Consider the following 11,040-nt stretch of genomic DNA (forward strand, 5'->3'; position numbering starts at 1 on the left):
AGGTCTGACACCTCCTCTAGGATAACTGCCTCAGCTATGGAAGCTTCAATCTTAGCTTTGTTTCCACATTTCCGTCGGAGATGCTTGTTCTGTCTCTCAGGGCCGTACTGCCAGCGATTCTGCACAGGCCCCCCCAACAATACCTCGTTCGCGAGGTGCAGAATAAGATGTGTCATCGGAGTAAAGAAGCCTGGCGGAAAGATCTTCTCTAGCTTGACTATCAACTCCGGTGCCTTCTTATGCAAATTTTCAATCACGTCTTTACTTACTTCTTTGGCACAGAGCATGCGGAAGAAATGTCTTAGCTCGGCAAGCACTCGCCAGACATGCTCGGGGACATAGCCTCAAACCATCACCGGCATTATCCGCTCAATCCATACATGGTAGTCATGACTCTTCAGGCCGGTCACTTTGCCCGTTGAAAGATTGACTCCCTTACTTATATTCGATGCATAACCATCGGTGAACTTCAAAATGTGTTTCAGCCAGATAAGTACTTCCTTTTTTTCTGGCGGTTTAAGGACAAAGTCAGCATCTGGCTTGAACCAGTTTTTTCGACCGCCTGTGGGAGGCTTCATGTTCAGACGTGGTCTATCACAAATTCTCTGTTGATCGGCTCTAACTTTAACATTATCCTTCGTCTTATCAGGAATGTTGAGGATCGTGTGGAAAAGGGACTCTGCCACATTCTTTTCGGTGTGCATCACATCGATATTGTAAGGAAGTTTGAGGTCCTTGAAATAGGGGAGCTGCGAGAAGGGGGTAATGTGAGTCCAGTTGTGCGTCTCACCATATCCCTCGAAGCCTTTGGCTTTGCCTTTGCCTTTGCCTTTGACTTTAGGCTGGAGAGCTTTTAGCTGAGCAAGAACATCTGCCCCCAAAAATGTTGGAATCTCGGTTACTTCATGAACAACCCGGCCTTTCGTGAAGTTTTTCTTATCTTCCCTGTCTGGATGGTCTGGAGGGAGGAATTTTCGATGCAGGTCAAAGGCTACATACTTGCCACCCTTACTCAGCCAAATCATTTGCAGAGCCTGCATGCACACTGGGCATGGCATCTTCCCACTTGTACACCATCCGCAGAATAGAGCATAGCCGGGAAAGTCATGCATGCAATAGTGCAACCAAACTTTCATCAAGAAATTTCTCTGCAGATCCCGGTCGTATGTCAACGTCGGAAAGTACCAAGAATGGTGCAAAGCATCCACCAGCGGCTGCATAAACACACCCAATTGCTTCCCCGGATAATCAGGCCCCGGAATGATGAGCGACAAGAACATGGTCTTGCGTTGCATTAGGGCACCGAGAGGAAGATTGAGCAGAATTACAAACACGGGCCAACAGCTGTATGGATTGGACGACATACCATATGGATTCAACCCATCACCTGATATGGCTATTCTGACATTCCCAGCCTCGGCTGCTTCCTCGGGGTATTCTTCATCGAACGACTTCCATGCTTCCCCTTCCGATGGATGTACGATTTTTTTTGGATTGTACCTTATACCTTCCTTGTGCCACTTCATCATTTTGGCAGACTCCTCCGTGATGAAAAGGCGTTGCAGTCTTTTTATAAAATCAAGATACCGAAGAACCTTAACGGGGATGGCTAGCTGCCTTTTCTCACCATCCTCACCGACCACCTCAATGTACCGAGACGAACCGCACTGCCTACAGTACTTGTCATCCGCATACTCGTGCCTAAACAAAAGGCAATTCTTCGGGCAAACATCTATTTTCTCATAATCCATAGAGAGTGCCTTTTGTTGAGGAACGCAGTAATTTCAAAAAAAATTCCTACGCACACGCAAGATCATGGTGATGCATAGCAACGAGAGGGGAGAGTGTTGTCTACATACCCTCGTAGACCGCAACGGAAGCGTTGATGCAACGTAGAGGAAGTAGTCGTACGTCTTCCCGATCCGACCGATCCAAGCACCATTACTCCGGCACCTCCGAGTTCTTAGCACACGTACAGCTCGATGACGCTCCCCGAGCTCCGATCCAGCCAAGCTTCGGGGATGAGTTCCGTCAGCACAACGGCGTGGTGACGATGATGATGTTCTACCGACGCAGGGCTTCGCCTAAGCACTACAACGATATGATCGAGGTGGAATATGGTGGCAGGGGGCACCGCACACGGCTAAGGAACGATCACGTGGATCAACTTGTGTGTTCTAGGGTGCCCCCTTGCCTCTGTATATAAAGGATCCAAGGGGGGGGGGGGGCGCGGCGGCCTAGAGGAGGGCGCAGGAGGAGTCCTACTCCTACCGGGAGTAGGACTCCCCTCCCGTTTCCTTGTCCAAGTAGGAGAGAGGGGGGGGGAGAGAAGGAAAGGGGGGGCGCCGCCCCTCCCTCCTTGTCCAATTCAGACTAGGGGGAGAGGGGGCGCGCGGCCTGCCCTGGCGGCCCCTTCCTCTTCTCCACTTTAGGCCCATAAGGCCCATTAACCCCCCGAGGGGTTCCGGTAACCCCCCGGTGCTCCAGTTTTATCCGAACCTTCTCCGGAACCCTTCCGGTGTCCGAATATAGTCATCCAATATATCAATCTTTATGTCTCGACCATTTTGAGACTCCTCGTCATGTCCGTGATCACATCTGGGACTCCGAACTAACTTCGCTACATCAAAATGCATAAACTCATAATAACTGTCATCGTAACGTTAAGCGTGCGGACCCTACGGTTTGAGAACAATGTAGACATGACTGAGACAAATCTCTGGTCAATAACCAATATCGGGACCTGGATGCCCATATTGGCTCCTACATATTCTACGAAGATCTTTATCGGTCAGACCGCATAACAACATACGTTGTTCCCTTTGTCATCAGTATGTTACTTGCCCGAGATTCGATCGTCGGTATCCAATACCTAGTTCAATATCGTTACCGGCAAGTCTCTTTACTCGTTCCGTAATACATCATCCCGCAACTAACTCATTAGTTGCAATGCTTGCAAGGCTTAAGTGATGTGCATTACCGAGAGGGCCCAGAGATACCTCTCTGACATTTGGAGTGACAAATCCTAATCTCGAAATACGCCAACCCAATATGTACCTTTGGAGACACCTGTAGAGTTCCTTTATAATCACCCAGTTACGTTGTGACGTTTGGTAGCACACAAAGTGTTCCTCCGGCAAACGGGAGTTGCATAATCTCATAGTCATAGGAACATGTATAAGTCATGAAGAAAGCAATAGCAACATACTAAACGATCGGGTGCTAAGCTAATGGAATAGGTCATGTCAATCAGATCATTCACCTAATGATGTGATCCCGTTAATCAAATAACAACTCTTTGTTCATGGTTGGGAAACATAACCATCTTTGATTAACGAGCTAGTCAAGTAGAACCATACTAGTGACACCAAGTTTGTCTATGTATTCACACATGTATTATGTTTCCGGTTAATACAATTGTAGCATGAATAATAAACATTTATCATGATATAAAGAAATAAATAATAACTTTATTATTGCCTCTAGGGCATATTTCCTTCAGTCTCCCACTTGCACTAGAGTCAATAATCTAGATTACACAGTAATGATTCTAACACCCATGGAGCTTTGGTGCTGATCATGTTTTGCTCGTGGAAGAGGCTTAGTCAAGGGTCCGCAACATTCAGATACGTATGTATCTTGCAAATCTCTATGTCTCCCACCTGGACTAGATCCCGGATGGAATTGAAGCATCTCTTGATGTGCTTGGTTCTCTTGTGAAATCTGGATTCCTTTGCCAAGGCAATTGCACCAGTATTGTCACAAAAGATTTTCATTGGACCCGATGCACTAGGTATGACACCTAGATCGGATATGAACTCCTTCATCCAGACTCCTTCATTTGCTGCTTCCGAAGCAGCTATGTACTCTGCTTCACATGTAGATCCCGCGACGACGCTTTGTTTAGAACTGCACCAACTGACAGCTCCACCGTTTAATGTAAACACGTATCCGGTCTGTGATTTAGAATCGTCCGGATCAGTGTCAAAGCTTGCATCAACGTAACCTTTTACGGTGAGCTCTTTGTCACCTCCATATACGAGAAACATATCCTTAGTCCTTTTCAGGTATTTCAGGATGTTCTTGACCGCTGTCCAGTGATCCACTCCTGGATTACTTTGGTACCTCCCTGCTAAGCTTATAGCAAGGCACACATCAGGTCTGGTACACAGCATTGCATACATGATAGAGCCTATGGCTGAAGCATAGGGAACATCTTTCATCTTCTCTCTATCTTCTGCAGTGGTCGGGCATTCAGTCTTACTCAACTTCACACCTTGTAACACAGGCAAGAACCCTTTCTTTGCCTGGTCCATTTTGAACTTTTTCAAAATCTTGTCAAGGTATGTGCTTTGTGAAAGTCCAATTAAGCGTTTTGATCTATCTCTATAGATCTTTATGCCTAATATGTAAGCAGCTTCACCGAGGTCTTTCATAGAAAAACTTTTGTTCAAGTATCCCTTTATGCTATCCATAAATTCTATATCATTTCCAATTAGTAATATGTCATCCACATATAATATCAGAAATGCTACAGAGCTCCCACTCACTTTCTTGTAAATACAGACTTCTCCAAAAGTCTGTACAAAACCAAATGCTTTGATCACACTATCAAAACGTTTATTCCAACTCCGAGAGGCTTGCACCAGTCCATAAATGGATCGCTGGAGCTTGCACACTTTGTTAGCTCCCTTTGGATCGACAAAACCTTCCGGTTGCATCATATACAACTCTTCTTCCAGAAATCCATTCAGGAATGCAGTTTTGACATCCATTTGCCAAATTTCATAATTATAAAATGCGGCAATTGCTAACATGATTCGGACAGACTTAAGCATCGCTACGGGTGAGAAGGTCTCATCGTAGTCAACCCCTTGAACTTGTCGAAAACCTTTTGCGACAAGTCGAGCTTTGTAGACAGTAATATTACCGTCAGCGTCGGTCTTCTTCTTCAAGATCCATTTATTCTCAATTGCTTGCCGATCATCGGGCAAGTCAACCAAAGTCCATACTTTGTTCTCATACATGGATCCCATCTCAGATTTCATGGCTTCAAGCCACTTTGCGAAATCTGGGCTCACCATCGCTTCTTCATAGTTCGTAGGTTCATCATGATCTAGTAGCATGACTTCCAGAACTGGATTACCGTACCACTCTGGCGCGGATCTCACTCTGGTTGATCTACGAGGTTCAGTAGTATCTTGTTCTGAAGTTTCATGATCATTATCATTATCTTCCTCACTTATTGGTGTAGGTGTCGCAGAAACAGTTTTCTGTGATGTACTACTTTCCAATAAAGGAGCAGGTACAGTTACCTCGTCAAGTTCTACTTTCCTCCCACTCACTTCTTTCGAGAGAAACTCCTTCTCCAGAAAGTTTCCGAATTTAGCAACAAAATTCTTGCCTTCGGATCTGTGATAGAAGGTGTATCCAATAGTTTCCTTTGGATATCCTATGAAGACACATTTCTCCGATTTGGATTCGAGCTTATCAGGTTGAAACTTTTTCACATAAGCATCGCAGCCCCAAACTTTTAGAAACGACAACTTTGGTTTCTTGCCAAACCACAGTTCATAAGGCGTCGTCTCAACGGATTTTGATGGTGCCCTATTTAACGTGAATGCGGCCGTCTCTAGAGCGTATCCCCAAAACGATAGCGGTAAATCAGTAAGAGACATCATAGATCACACCATATCTAGTAAAGTACGATTACGACGTTCGGACACACCATTACGCTGTGGTGTTCCGGGTGGCGTGAGTTGCGAAACTATTCCACAATTTTTCAAATGTACACCAAACTCGTAACTCAAATATTCTCCTCCATGATCAGATCGTAGAAATTTTATTTTCTTGTTACGATGATTTTCAACTTCACTCTGAAATTCTTTGAACTTTTCAAATGTTTCAGACTTATGTTTCATTAAGTAGATATACCCATATCTGCTTAAGTCATCTGTGAAGGTGAGAAAATAACGATATCCGCCACGAGCCTCAACATTCATCGGACCACATACATCTGTATGTATGATTTCCAATAAATCTGTTGCTCTCTCCATAGTACCGGAGAACGGTGTTTTAGTCATCTTGCCCATGAGGCACGGTTCGCAAGTACCAAGTGATTCATAATCAAGTGGTTCCAAAAGTCCATCAGTATGGAGTTTCTTCATGCGCTTTACACCAATATGACCTAAACGGCAGTGCCACAAATAAGTTGCACTATCATTATCAATTCTGCATCTTTTGGCTTCAACATTATGAATATGTGTATCACTACTATCGAGATTTAATAAGAATAGACCACTCTTCAAGGGTGCATGACCATAAAAGATATTACTCATATAAATAGAACAACCATTATTCTCTGATTTAAATGAATAACCGTCTCGCATTAAACAAGATCCAGATATAATGTTCATGCTCAACGCTGGCACCAAATAACAATTATTTAGGTCTAATACTAATCCCGAAGGTAGATGTAGAGGTAGCGTGCCGACCGCGATCACATCGATTTTGGAACCATTTCCCACGCGCATCGTCACCTCGTCCTTAGCCAATCTTCGCTTAATCCGTAGTCCCTGTTTCGAGTTGCAAATATTAGCAACAGAACTAGTATCAAATACCCGGGTGCTACTGCGAGCATTAATAAGGTACACATCAATAACATGTATATCACATATACCTTTGTTCACCTTGCCATCCTTCTTATCCGCCAAATACTTGGGGCAGTTCCGCTTCCAGTGACCAGTCTGCTTGCAGTAGAAGCACTCAATTTCAGGCTTAGGTCCAGACTTGGGTTTCTTCTCTTGAGCAGCAACTTGCTTGCCGTTCTTCTTGAAGTTCCCCTTCTTCTTCCCTTTGCCCTTTTTCTTGAAACTAGTGGTCTTGTTGACCATCAACACTTGAGGCTCCTTTTTGATTTCTACCTCCGCAGCTTTCAGCATTGCGAAGAGCTCGGGAATAGTCTTGTTCATCCCTTGCATATTATAGTTCATCACGAAGCTCTTGTAGCTTGGTGGCAGTGATTGGAGAATTCTGTCAATGACGCAATCATCTGGAAGATTAACTCCCAATTGAATCAAGTGATTATTATACCCAGACATTTTGAGTATATGCTCACTGACAGAACTGTTCTCCTCCATCTTGCAGCTATAGAACTTATTGGAGACTTCATATCTCTCAATCCGGGCATTTGCTTGAAATATTAACTTCAACTCCTGGAACATCTCATATGCTCCATGACGTTCAAAACGTCGTTGAAGTCCCGATTCTAATCCGTAAAGCATGGCACACTGAACTATCGAGTAGTCATCAGCTTTGCTCTGCCAGACGTTCATAACATCTGGTGTTGCTCCAGCAGCAGGCCTGGCACACAGCGGTGCTTCCAGGACGTAATTCTTCTGAGCAACAATGAGGATAATCCTCAAGTTACGGACCCAGTCCGTTTGCTTTCTCAAGGAACGCATTAAAATTCAACGGAACAACAGCACAAGCCCTCTATCTACAATCAAACATAAACAAGCAAGATACTATCAGGTACTAAGTTCATGATAAATTTAAGTTCAATTAATCATATTACTGAAGAACTCCCACTTAGATAGACATCCCTCTAATCCTCTAAGTGATCACGTAATCCAAATCAACTAAACCATGTCCGATCATCACGTGAGATGGAGTAGTTTCATTGGTGAACATCGCTATGTTGATCATATCTACTATATGATTCACGCTCGACCTTTCGGTCTCTGTGTTCCGAGGCCATATCTGTATATGCTTGGCTCGTCAAGTATAATCTGAGTATTCCGCGTGTGCAACTGTTTTGCACCCGTTGTATTTGAACGTAGAGCCTATGACACCCGATCATCACGTGGTGTCTTAGCACGAAGAACTTTCGCAACGGTGCATACTCAGGGAGAACACTTCTTGATAATTAGTGAGAGATCATCTTATAATGCTACCGTCAATCAAAGCAAGATAAGATGCATAAAAGATAAACATCACATGCAATCAATATAAGTGATATGATATGGCCATTATCATCTTGTGCCTGTGATCTCCATCTCTGAAGCACCGTTATGATCACCATCGTCACCGGCGCGACACATTGATCTCCATCGTAGCATCGTTGTCGTCTCGCCAATCTCATGCTTCCACGACTATCGCTACCGCTTAGTGATAAAATAAAGCATTACATCACGATTGCATTGCATACAATAAAGCGACAACCATATGGCTCCTGCCAGTTGCCGATAACTCGGTTACAAAACATGATCATCTCATACAATAAAATTCAGCATTATGTCTTGACCATATCACATCACAACATGCCCTGCAAAAACAAGTTAGACGTCCTCTACTTTGTTGTTGCAAGTTTTGCGTGGCTGCTACGGGCTTAAGCAAGAACCAATCTCACCTACGCATCAAAACCACAACGATAGTTTGTCAATTTGACTCCGCTTTAACCTTCGCAAGGACCGGGCGTAGCCACACTCGGTTCAACTAAAGTTGGAGAAACAGTCACCCGCAAGCCACCTATGTGCAAAGCACGTCGGGGGAACCGGTCTCGCGTAAGCGTACGCGTAATGTCGGTCCGGGCCGCTTCATCCAACAATACCGCCGAACCAAAGTATGACATGCTGGTAGGCAGTATGACTTATATCGCCCACAACTCACTTGTGTTCTACTCGTGCATATAACATCAAACCATAAAACCTAGGCTCGGATGCCACTGTTGGGAACACAGTAATTTCAAAAAAATTTCCTACGCACACGCAAGATCATGGTGATGCATAGCAACGAGAGGGGGGAGTGTTGTCTACATACCCTCGTAGACCGCAACGGAAGCGTTGATGTAACGTAGAGGAAGTAGTCGTACGTCTTCCCGATCCGACCGATCCAAGCACCGTTACTCCGGCACCTCCGAGTTCTTAGCACACGTACAGCTCGATGACGCTCCCCGGGCTTCGATCCAGCCAAGCTTCGGGGATGAATTCCGTTAGCACAACGGCGTGGTGACGATGATGATGTTCTACCGACGCAGGGCTTCGCCTAAGCACTACAACGATATGATCGAGGTGGAATATGGTGGCAGGGGGCACCGCACACGGCTAAGGAACGATCACGTGGATCAACTTGTGTGTTCTAGGGTGCCCCCTTGCCTCCGTATATAAAGGATCCAAGGGGGGGCGGCCGGCCTAGAGGAGGGCGCAGGAGGAGTCCTACTCCTACCGGGAGTAGGACTCCCCTCCCGTTTCCTTGTCCAAGTAGGAGAGAGGGGGGAGAGAAGGAAAGGGGGGGCGCCGCCCCTCCCTCCTTGTCCAATTCGGACTAGGGGGAGAGGGGGCGCGCGGCCTGCCCTGGCAGCCCCTTCCTCTTCTCCACTTTAGGCCCATAAGGCCCATTAACCCCCCGAGGAGTTCCGGTAACCCCCCGGTGCTCCAGTTTTATCCGAACCTTCTCCGGAACCCTTCCGGTGTCCGAATATAGTCATCCAATATATCAATCTTTATGTCTCGACCATTTCGAGACTCCTCGTCATGTCCGTGATCACATCCGGGACTCCGAACTAACTTCGGTACATCAAAATGCATAAACTCATAATAACTGTCATCGTAACGTTAAGCGTGCGGACCCTACGGTTCGAGAACAATGTAGACATGACTGAGACAAATCTCCGGTCAATAACCAATAGCGGGACCTGGATGCCCATATTGGCTCCTACATATTTTACGAAGATCTTTATCGGTCAGACCGCATAACAACATACGTTGTTCCCTTTGTCATCGGTATGTTACTTGCCCGAGATTCGATCGTCGGTATCCAATACCTAGTTCAATCTCGTTACCGGCAAGTCTCTTTACTCGTTCCGTAATACATCATCCCGCAACTAACTCATTAGTTGCAATGCTTGCAAGGCTTAAGTGATGTGCATTACCGAGAGGGCCCAGAGATACCTCTCCGACATTCGGAGTGACAAATCCTAATCTCGAAATACGCCAACCCAATATGTACCTTTGGAGACACCTGTAGAGTTCCTTTATAATCACCCAGTTACGTTGTGACGTTTGGTAGCACACAAAGTGTTCCTCCGGCAAACGGGAGTTGCATAATCTCATAATCATAGGAACATGTATAAGTCATGAAGAAAGCAATAGCAACATACTAAACGATCGGGTGCTAAGCTAATGGAATGGGTCATGTCAATCAGATCATTCACCTAATGATGTGATCCCGTTAATCAAATAACAACTCTTTGTTCATGGTTGGGAAACATAACCATCTTTGATTAACGAGCTAGTCAAGTAGAGGCATATTAGTGACACCAAGTTTGTCTATGTATTCACACATGTATTATGTTTCCGGTTAATACAATTGTAGCATGAATAATAAACATTTATCATGATATAAGGAAATAAATAATAACTTTATTATTGCCTCTAGGACATATTTCCTTCACCTTTATGATTTTCTTTGTATCATACATGCTTTTCGGCAGTTCATGACCCTCAGGGAGGCTGTTAGCCCATACTCCCAAGAATGCTTCGAAGCATTTCTGGCTACAGCCGTACTCAGCCTTGACTGCAATCAATTGTGAGATGGCATCCAGCTGAGATATTTTTGCACCCGCATAAAGAGGTTTCTTCGACGAGGCCAAGACCTCCAAGAAGGCCTTTGCAGTTGCCTCCGGCTCCTCCGGTTCATTCTCTGAAGGTGTTGCATGTGCCGTTTCTGCAGCAATGACATCATCTAGCATGTCCCTGACCCCGTCATCCACATAACCATCAATGCGTTGTCGCATCACCTCCTCTCTACCACGGTCCCGCTCGGCTAAGTTTATCGGCGGCATGTCAAAGTTTGGCATATATCCGTGTGTGCGAAGGTGGTCAGTCATGTCCTTCTGATTTTTACGGTGACGTCTGGCACATCTCGCACAGGGGCATGGTGGGATAATTCTCATTAGACTACGGAATATCTCCTTCAAATACACATCGGTTTTTGCAATCCACACTGATGTTACTCGATTCTGACGGATAAAACCACTGT

This window comes from Triticum urartu, chromosome 7A (genome assembly GCF_056163025.1).
Source record: "Triticum urartu cultivar PI428250 chromosome 7A, HENAU_Tu73, whole genome shotgun sequence".
NCBI lineage: Eukaryota > Viridiplantae > Streptophyta > Magnoliopsida > Poales > Poaceae > Triticum > Triticum urartu.